Source organism: Octodon degus, unplaced genomic scaffold, assembly GCF_000260255.1.
Source record: "Octodon degus isolate 3935 unplaced genomic scaffold, OctDeg1.0 scaffold00203, whole genome shotgun sequence".
In the NCBI taxonomy this organism is placed as follows: domain Eukaryota; kingdom Metazoa; phylum Chordata; class Mammalia; order Rodentia; family Octodontidae; genus Octodon; species Octodon degus.
In genome coordinates, this window is record NW_004524779.1 from 2,188,967 (window position 1) to 2,199,588 (window position 10,622).

Below are 10,622 nucleotides of genomic sequence, written 5' to 3' on the forward strand. Positions count from 1 at the left end.
TGCACAGTCAATTTCTGCTGGCTGGACTGAACTGAAGATCAATCCTCACTATTCTGACTGAGGGTTGAGACAAAACTTTAAGGATACATTTTGGACCATATCATATTTCATCCTTCTAATGGTGGTTTGGGCTTTTCTTCTAGTCTGGGCCGCTCTACACATTTATAATTCCAACGTTGTGGATTTCATCTTACTATTTGTGGACCATCCTAGTTTATTCTCCCATAAGTCTTAGAAGCTTTATGGTGATTATTTTGAGGTTTCCATTCTTGCATAAAGCACAATGCTGTCTTCATCAGAAAACAGTTTGGCATAAGAATTAAACATAATGAACATCACAAACAATTTATAAAAACTTCTTAAGTATATGCTTTGGGCTAGTTGCAAAGACTATGCTAATAGCACTTCCAATGAGAGTGATATATTTAAGTGTACAGGATCTGGAATGGTGTTTTGGCTTGGGGGGATTTTTTTTTCCTGGCAAATCACATGTATTGTTGATGTAGAGTATCAGATGAAAGAAATGTCAGAGCAACCATTGTGAAAAATTTTTAGAATAACTTGGTGCCTACCTGAAAACATATTGTGTTTTAGACTCTCAATTTCAAAAAGGTTCCACAGAATTAGTCTGCACTTACCTTACCGTGTTTATGTGTTATGGTCCTACAGGGAGCTTTATTAGCAAATGTCTGCATAACGTTAGACTCTACTCCGGTCTACATTATGCACCACATAATTGGATTCCATTTTGCTTTTGAAATGCTTATCTGCCTATCAAATAAGTTAACTATTTAATTTGTTTTCAATGTTTTGAATTGCTATACAATGCAATATCCTAAATTTAGGCATGAGAGTTTACTTTTTTTGTTTTTGTTTTTTCTTTTCTGGTCATCGTGCTATGGAACACAAATGAAATTCTCTTAATTTATAAAAGGATCGTATGAATTACATTTTGGAAATGGTTGTGATGATGAGCCATGAAGTTCAATCTGTATAGTATAGGTACTGCTCTTTCAGACAAGTAGTCCATTTTTGATGACTTCTTATTTTGTTGAAATTGCTTTAATTGCTAATCACTGTGGTTGCCAAATATTTACTTCAGGAGCAAAGATTTTAAGATAAGCATATACTTGATGAAAAATACCAATCTGGCTTCTATTTTTGTAAATTATTTAGTCTTTACTGTTTTTGTTTCATTCATGTTAGCTTCGTTTTCACATGAAAGCAGAATGCTACCTTGTATGGAACTCCCCTCTTTTTGGTTATGAAACCCATGAACAGCTTTCCTGCCTAAATTGCTCATTTTTGTTTACTTATTGTCATGTGAAGAAGGGTTAATTGCTTTCTTAAACATTTCTGTAAGGCAGGTTAAAAGATGTTGAATTTCAAGTTTTTTGCTTGCTATATCCAGGCACTGTCTAAGGCCTCATACTGATATTAATAAAGTACTGTACTTCAGGCTAGCAGTACATTTTACGCAGTTGCAGAAGTGGTTTCAAGAAACAATGACTTATTAAAATTGCTTTTTATTAACATAGTTTTGAAATTGATGAAATATCTTATTAATGTTCCAGTCATAACTTTAATTCAAGAACATAATTATACCAAAAGAAAAATTTAAAAATTTCTGTTCAGGTTATTGGCATTAGTTACTCAAAAGAAAAAAAAAGGAATCCTGCTGTTTTCACTGTTTTCATTTTGTAAATATAAAGAGAAATTTAATTATGAAAAAATTTGAAAGATACACATATATGTCCTTTTATTTCCTGTCTTAAAGATTTTGAGTTACAGTACTGTTTCAGGTTGATTAGTTCAAGTATGCTGTGTTTTGAAATGAGATCTGATTTTTTCCCCTGATTGTTTTCATAAAAATCTGGTATTGGTTGTGGCCTAGTGCCTTGGGTTTTACAGATTTTTCTTTTAAATGCAAGACCTTTTCAACAAAATAGTGTTTGTCATCAGTTTGGTACTAAACATTTATAATTACTGTGTAATTATAAACAAAAGTACATAAAGCTTTGAATATAATTATGTAGCATAAAAGTTAAGGTTGTTCACTATGATGGCATCTTAGAATTAAACAAAGCTATTACTAGGGCTGAAAAGAGAACTGATTGAATGTGTTGTGATTATTCTAAAGGTAAATGTCTGGATACAGGGAATATTTTGTACTAAAAATGCTTACGTGTGTGTGTGTGTGTGTGTGTGTGTGTGTGTGACAAAGCATGTGTAAGCGTATGTGAGTCTGTGAGAGGAAGACACACACACAACTTGAGTTGCTTGAATTCATAAGCCTTTCAGTCTCCAGTGCTCAGCTCCGCGTGCTGATTCTTTCAGGTTGAACCATGTTTCCTTCTTGCCAAATGTCAGAACAGGTATACATTTTAAAGTACAATGCTTTTTGAATAGTGAAATGTAAAATTAGAAGTGCCCACATTAAAAAAAATACTTGAGATCAAGGTATCTTAGTGAAATGATTGACATAGCCGACCTACTCTGGAAGTTCATTTGTGTTCCTTATGATCCCTGTCATCCTCCCAACAGAGGCAATAAAAACTTTGGTGAAATTGCCATGACTAAATCTTTTCACATATTATTTTAGTGTGTTTTTAAAAAACTAAAATGTACGTGAAAACTTTTCCAGGCGGAGTAATTATTCATGGAAAGAGCATTGTAGTGGCAAGTTTTATGGAGAAAAGATATGCCAAATCTTATTACATTTTGTTTACACCTATGCTGGGCTGCTTTAATTGACAATACTGTTGTTGCTTACATGGCATTTCTTTTTCTTTTTTTATATGGCATTTTAAATGAGTGCCTTTCAATAGAATTTAACCTTTATTAAGAGAAAGTAAATTTCCTGTAAAACATGGGAAATCCTTTGTAGAATCTCTTCCCTGGGGACTTTTAAGAAAGGTATGCCTTTTTTGCCCTTAGTTTTAAGTGAAGTTTTTGGGGTTTTTTTCCTGTTTTTGAAACAGGATCTCACTGTAGTTCAGGCTGACCTTGGACTTGGGGCAACCTTCCTGCCTCAGCCTTCTGAGTGCCGGGATTACAAGTGTGCATCACAACTCCCAGTTCAAGTATTGTCTTTTTTACATTTTATTTGATGAAAATGAAAGCTTTTGAGTAGTAGTCGCAAGTTTAATGTGCACTTTGCTGCAATTTTCAACATGTTACTATTAAGATTATATATTATAAAGGTGTAATTTTTATGTGTCGATGATAGAAAAAAATCCTAACAGAAGAATTTTAGAATAAAGAAACAAAGGGTGCTGGGGAAATTTATTGTGGCTCACAAGGTGTGCCTCTAGTAGAGACTGAACTTTCTTAAGAATTAATTCTTGTAGTTCTGACTGTAAGTTGTGTCTGTATAGGAGGCCCTTCCTGGTACCTCAGCAGTTTTCTTTCAGTGTCACCTTACATGTTTTAACAGTATATTTATATTGAATACATAGAGACTTTTATAAGATTTCGTCAGATTTGATAATGTAACGATAAAATCTTTTTAAATGTGAGCTACTTAACACTTATTCTAATAACTGAGGACACAAAACTTGAATTGTAATGTCTATATAATGTGATAAAAAGGTTCAAATTATGGCTGATCAATCATTTGATTATAAATGTATATTTCTGAACTGTTTGTGGCCTCCAGTTTTGCAGTTACAATATAGCAATGATTTATGTTTCATAGAAATGCAGTGCTTGCTTACCGTGATGCCTTTGTCTTTTGATTTCTCAGGCGAAGAGATACTTTGTAATTGTGATAAATTTGAAAGTTCCTGAAAGTACAGATATCCCTTTCTGGTTTAGCCTTACTACTTAGTGCCATTTTGCTTGAATATTGGCTTTATTTATTCTGGAGGTAGAGCAATTTTTTAAAAACTCAAATTTTTCAGTATTCTTACAATCTTGTTTTCCTAATTGCCTATTGGGAAAGTGGTATTTCCTGCTGACCAAACTCACTCATGTGACAACTTTCTATGAAGCCCAATGTTTTGTTATAATGAGGCTTTTGATTTCTCTTTGATTTTTTTTTTCTTTAAATCTCTTGAGCTAGATTATAGCCAGTTTGCCTATAATTCCAAGTACTTGTGAGGCTAAGGCAGGAAAATTGATTACAAGTTTAAGACCATCCAGAGCAGGTCAGTGAGACTTTGACTCAAAAATTAAAAAAAAAAAAAAAAAGGTTCAGGGTGTAATTCACTGGTAGAGAGCTTGGCAAGGCTCTGGGTTCAGTCCCCACAATTACACACAAAAAGGCTGATATGAGGAAAATAGGACAAAGTATTCAGCCTTTGTAGCAAACAGAACACCCAAAAAGCAGTATTTATCTTGATAGCACTAGCAGGAATCATTTTTTCTCCCCTCCCTTCCCCCTCCGCTTCCCTCCCCTCTCTACCCTCTCTTCTTTTCCCCCTCCCTTTCAAAAGATACTCCTGTAATTCTGGCTGGCTTGAACTCAACTGTGTTTGAGTGCGAAATGGCTTTGAACTCATGGCAATCCTGCCTCAGCCTCTTGACTGCAGGAATTACAGGCATGTGCCACCAAATTGAGATTTTAGAAGTGTTTTTTAATCTAAATGTATCCTAAGTTTGTGTTCTAAGAGCTGCTTAAGTATTTGCAGCTTATTTTGCAATACTTCTGCTATGCTAAAATCTTAGTGTAGTTTATAATTTATAGCACTGGTTCAAAGCTATAATCTGGGTCATTTTGGGCTATAGCAGGCAGATTGTCTCCCAGTTCATTTAAAAATTAAAATGTGTAGTGTTCGTTAGTGGTGGGGCTCGGATTCAGGGCTTATAGCATGGTGGGCAGACACTGTGCCACTCAGCTGTCTTCCCAGCTGCTGCAGCTTTATACTTTTTCTCTGTTGTGGGTTGCCACTGTTCCGTATGAGATTTGGCTTGGGTTGGCTTTTGATAGTTGCTTATTGTATGTTTTGTAATACTAGAAATGAAGCCCCTGTTCTGCCCCCTCCCCACCTTGGGCTGACTCCACGAGGAAAGGGGGAGGGGTGTTGCTGTGGAGCAAAACTGTCATGGGATTGAAGAGCTGGAGTCTGACCAAAATCACAGCCTGCTTGAGCGTGGAATTCAGCACAGCTTTGAAGACAGGAATCCATCACATTCAAAGAGTATTTTGAGCAAAGTTAATGAAAACAAAGACTGATTTGAAACAAATTTTGGAAAATTATTAGGGGCAGCATGTAAGTGGCTTGCTGAGCAAATGGGAAGAATAGGAAGAAACCTACTTTCTATTTAGTAAATATCTATGTAGTTACATGTTTGGGAGAAATACTAAGATTTTTATTTCAGGTTATGAGATACTGTGAGGAAACTGTCTATTGAAAATTCTAGTCAGTACCAAATGAGATTTTAAGAAATACCATAGGCTGTATGGGTAAGGTAAAAAATGGCTGAAAGATAAGATTTTTGTTATAATTATATGACTCAACAAAATAATTTATGAATAAGGTTTAGAGATTATTTAAAGGCAGCATATTTAGTTTTGAAGCAAATACTAATAATCCTAATAGAATATTGGAATTCATTGTATTGAAATTATATGAAATCAGTGGGCTGTCACCTAGAGCCTTCAAATAGTCATTCCTTTTTTTTTGGCAGAACTGGGGATTGAACTCGGGCCCTTGTGCTTACTGAATTATCTCCCCAGCCCCAATAGTCATTCCAAAGACTGTTGTAATGGTACTTGTTTTGTTTGAGATAGTCCTGCTTTATAGTCCAAGCTGGCCTCAAATTTATGGCAATCCTTCTGTCTCAGCTTCCTGAATGCTGGGATTACAGGCCTGTGCCACCACACCAGCTTCTTGTCATGGGACAGCCCTTAAAATTTATTTTTATAAGTTTTAGGGCTCAAGCTGAGGGTACAGCTTAGTGTTAAAGCATGTGCCTGGCTTAAATGAAGCCCTGGCTTCAATCCTTAGCACAGAAAGCAAAACTAAAATAGTTTTAAATGTAATTTATCCACCTATAAAATTCAGCCACTCAGGGCCGGCCTGATAGCTCAGCGGATTAAAGAGCCTCCCTAGGCAGAGAACAACAGCCAGGGTTTGATCCCTGGCCTGCCATGCTGGCCCCACCCACAGGGTGCACTGAGGGATGCAGACTGGGCATGGTGGTGTGTGCCTGTAATCCCAGCACTTGGGAGGCTGAAAACAAAGTCTGATCTAGTAGTGAGACCCTGTAGATGCTGTCCTAAATACAGAAAAAATAAATATTAAAAAAAATGCAACCCCTTAAATGTACAGTGTTGTAGTTTTAGCAAATTTTAGAGTTGTGTAATACATTGTCATCCACCCAGAAGGTTCCCTGTGTTCCTTTGTAGTCCTTGCTTTTGTCCCCAGCCCTGTGCTGCCCTATTGGATCTGCTTTCTAGATAAATCTTCAGCCTGGCATAGTGGTACATGCTTGTGATTCCAGTGCTCTGGGTAGCTGAGACAGGATCATTACAAGTTGGAGCCTAGCCTGAACAGCTTAGACTGATTTTTCTTTTTCTTCTTCTTCTTTTTTAATCTTTTATTTATTTGGTCCAAGGTCTCACTATGCAGTAGTGATCTCCTGTCTCAGTGTCCCCAATGCTGGGATTACAAGCATGTGCCACCAGTCCTGGTTTTGAGGTAGGCATGGCGTACCCGAGGTTCCAGGGCCGGCAGGACATGTACTAGGGATAGAATCAAACCTGGATCCTTGCGCTTGCAAGGCAGGAGCTTAGACCGTTGATCTATCTCCCCAGCCCTACAAAGACCCTTTCTCAAAACTAAGTGAAGGCTTTCAGCTCGGTCCTTGGTACATAAAAAGAGAATTTCACTTTAAGTGGAGTCGGTGTAGAGCGATACGTTGATTTTTCGAATAATTCAAGCTTGAACTTTCCACTGCTTGATCTGCTCAGTGTTCGTGTGTTCTTTAGTCAAACTGAAACTACACAAACTGAAAACCATCGGGGCAGAGTGTGAGGGGCAACATTGCAGCCTAGACACACAGCCGGTCAGTGTGGTTGTCGCTGTGATGGAGTTTAGAGGTTTTGCATAAAATATGACTACAGTGTCAGAGTTCGTGAGATCAGCCAGAAAGCTGAGAGGAAAACAACCACGATAGAATTCAAGAAACCATCGCAAAATTTGTTAAGTCTTCGAAAATTTGTAAATGTAAATTTTGGGCCCCAGAACGAATTATTTGGTTTTCATTATTATAGAAAAATAGGTTCAGTTCTTGAACTTTGAGGCATTTGGACGTGAATTTGGGATGGATTAAGTCTCAATAACCAAAGTATTGCTGTGATTTGTAGTCTCGTGTCTGAGCATCATGAGGTTCATTCTGTCACCTGTGGGCTCAGCTTGGTTGCTGACCTGCTTCACAGTTTGGCTTCCCCACATGTCCCCGTCCTCCCAGGAAGTTGGTAACATTGTTGCGACCTGGATTGACCTGGAAGGAGCTCTCTGTGGCCAGTGAAGATAGCCACTACATCTCCAGAGCCCTATATGATCTCTTTGGGATCAAATGTGTTAGATGAAGAGAAGGGAGTGGTGCTGCATGCCTGTAATTCGAGCATTGGGAGGCTGAGGCAGGATGATCATTGTGAGTTTGAGACTAGCCTGTGCTACAGAGTGAGCCCAATGCCAGCCTGAACTGCATAGCCAGACCGTCTTAGAGCATGTGTTCAATGAAAACAATGCTATTGGCTGGTGCTTTGGCAGCTGTTATGTTTGATGTAGCAACCCAGTGAGCTATGAATGGTAGGATAGTTTATACTTTGCCCAAATTACTTTGTACAGGCTATCAGCATCTCGTATTTCTTAGATCTGTCAGCTTGCTTTGCAGTGCTAGGGATTGAATGCCAGGCTCTTGCAGGTGACAGTCGTCCTCAATGGGACATCACCCACCCTCCAGATCTTTTGCTTTTGTGATGACATTGGGAATCAGTGGCACCTTAAATTTATGAAAATGTAGTTGGAGGCAGGCTTGCTAAAGGTGGAGAGTGGAAGGTGGAGGGCCAGCATGCAGCCAGCCTGAACTGCAGGGCAAGAGCCTGTCAGAACAAACAGCTGGTATCATGTGCTGTATCGACCTGTGCCATGTATGTAGTAGACATTGGAGGATTTGTTGTTGTTGTTTTTTTTTTGTTTGTTTGTTTAAATGAAAAATTTCCGGGCCAGTCTTGATTTATCTATATCTCGTCTTTTTTTGAGACTGGGTCTCACACTGTCGCCCAGGCTGGCTTTAAACTTGTGGCAGTCCTTGCCACTATGCTGGGTGATCTCACATCTCAACCTTGATTTATTTTGAAGCAAGTCTGAGAAAACAATCTAATTTGTAAATGTTTCAGTGTGTATGTAGTATAATTCTATTGATAGATGTTCACAGTACAGTGTAACTTGTAACCAACATGTCTAAAGCGTTGTTACAATTTAGTGAGAGGACAGCTCAGTTCACAAGGAAGAGCTATGCATGGTGATGCATGCCTGTAACCCCAGCACTCTCGAGGCGGAGGCAGGAGGGGCTCTGAGAGTTCAAGGCAGGCCTGGGCGACACAGGGGCTTTAAAGGTAGAGTGATAGGAACCGCTGGTGGCCAACACACACAACTGTGGGATTAGTTCCCTGGTATTAGTAGGGAAAAGAAATACAAATTGGAACCGCAATGAGAGATCACTTCTTGCCCAGAACCAGTGGATGTTGACTGGGGGAGTGGAAGTGGCATTGCTGATGTAGAAAACAGTTCATCTGTTCTTAAAGTTAGCATTGTGACCTAGCAGTTTTTGGGATTTACTCAAAATGGAAATTTACATTCCCACAGAATGTGTATTTAAATATGTATAGCACTATGTGTAAGAAAGCAAAAAGCAATGTACATAGTGACAAAGAACTTGTATGTCTACACAATTGACTGTGAAAAGATTATATATATATATATATATATATATATATATATATATATATATGACATGGGGTTTCACTATGTAGTTCAGACTCACCTTGAACTCATTATTATAGCCTAGGCCAGACTTTGGCAATGCTCCTGCCTCAGCCTACCGAGTGCTAGGATCACAGGTGCATGCCTGTGTCCAGCTCAGAATAAGCAGGTGTAGAGGATTAGTACGCAAGGGTGTGACGAAATTCGGTACTGTGATGGCCCACGCAACTTTGTGGAATCCCCAGTGAATTGGAATGCCGGATGACAGCATCTGAATTATATACCCATGATTTATCTTTAAGATCAATACAGGCACGCGTGTCTAAAGCACGGCAGAACCTCACAGGTGGGTGCTCGTTGGAAGGCTGGGAAGATGTCTGTCCCCAGTTTTGCCTGGTTTGGGGCCAGCTGACGACCGTGCAGTTTTAGGTGCATGCAGCCCTGTGCTGTGCCCCTCCACAATGTCTGCCGGGTGAAAGGAACTTGGCCCAGAAGGGGGATCCAGCCCACGGGGGTCTCGGGGATGACGGTCACTGTGCTGCAGTGGTGTCCCGAGGAGCAGAAGGAAGGAGCCCGCTCAGCCTGCCAGGTCCCAAGACCTTGGACGCTGCTTGCAGGTAAGCAGCGGTGTCTTAACTCCGACAGTCACCCCAGTAAGCCTGCGCTGGCACACTACATTGGCTTTGCTGCCTTGCTCTGTCCCCTCCCTTTGAACACAGCTGTGTCGAGGCTAGGGGTGCCAGGCGAGGCCCCCCAGCCCCATCCAGGTCTCTGTGTTGAGCTCTTGAGCCAGAGTATGGTAGGCTCCTGTCAAAAGCCATTTCAAATATTCAACGATTGCTTGTCTGTGATTCATGACTGATAGCCTCTCATCTAAGAATAGTAGCTGCACAGGGCCTGGGCGAACAGTGTGGTTTTATTAAGAAACTTGTATAGCCCTACAAAAGCAGATTGGCTAACTGCAGGCTCTTCCCAGGGGAAAGCGGAGATTACCCAACCATGCTGCTGAGAGTGGCCTGGTGGGGCTTTGTCTTGCTAGCTTGGGGCTTGGGAGGCCTAGAATTGGGCCTGCGCCACTCAGGCTTGGTTCTGAGGGCTGGTGGCAGTGGCTTGTTCACCGCCCCCTTGAGAGTGAGTCTACAAGGGAAAGGCAGCTCTTCCATAGCAGGTTTCCTGCTTCCCTGATAGGCTAAGAAGACTCAAGTTTATTTTATAGTGTTTTTGAAAGTTAATTAAGCACCCCCCCATTCCTTCCAGGGAAGTGATGCTGTGTAGGCTTCCTTCTTGGGCGCCAGGCTGAGGTGAGCCCTCCTTGTGGGAGTTGCCGGTCACAGAGCACGCAGGGTCCAGCCCAGCGTGGCTCAGCCTCAAGTCCTGGCCACAGCATCAGCCCTGCTACTGCCGACCCTTTCCATGAGGCCTTGGCCCTTCCCTGAACACCGCCGTCCATCTGCCCATCGTCCCGCAAGCAGCCTCCGTTTGGATGAGCGCTGGATTCTGCACCTTTTGAAGAAGTTGTAAAAGGACAATGCATCCAGAAGGGGGCGACGTTTGACAGCTGGTGTCCTGCTGGACAGGCTAGGCCTAAATCCTCTTCTGTCTGAGCCTCTCCCCCATCTGCTGGGAGGTGGAATGGACCGTACTTTCTAGAATTTGTGTGTGTGTGTGTGTGTAAATATATAATAT

The 10,622-nt window shown here is 40.6% G+C and overlaps 1 protein-coding gene across 1 annotated transcript in view; it reads left to right on the plus strand.

The window, feature by feature from the left end:
• Positions 1 to 10,622, plus strand: part of LOC101567447 (DCN1-like protein 1) — a 56,197-nt gene that overhangs the window by 42,029 nt on the left and 3,546 nt on the right. The window lies entirely within an intron of this gene.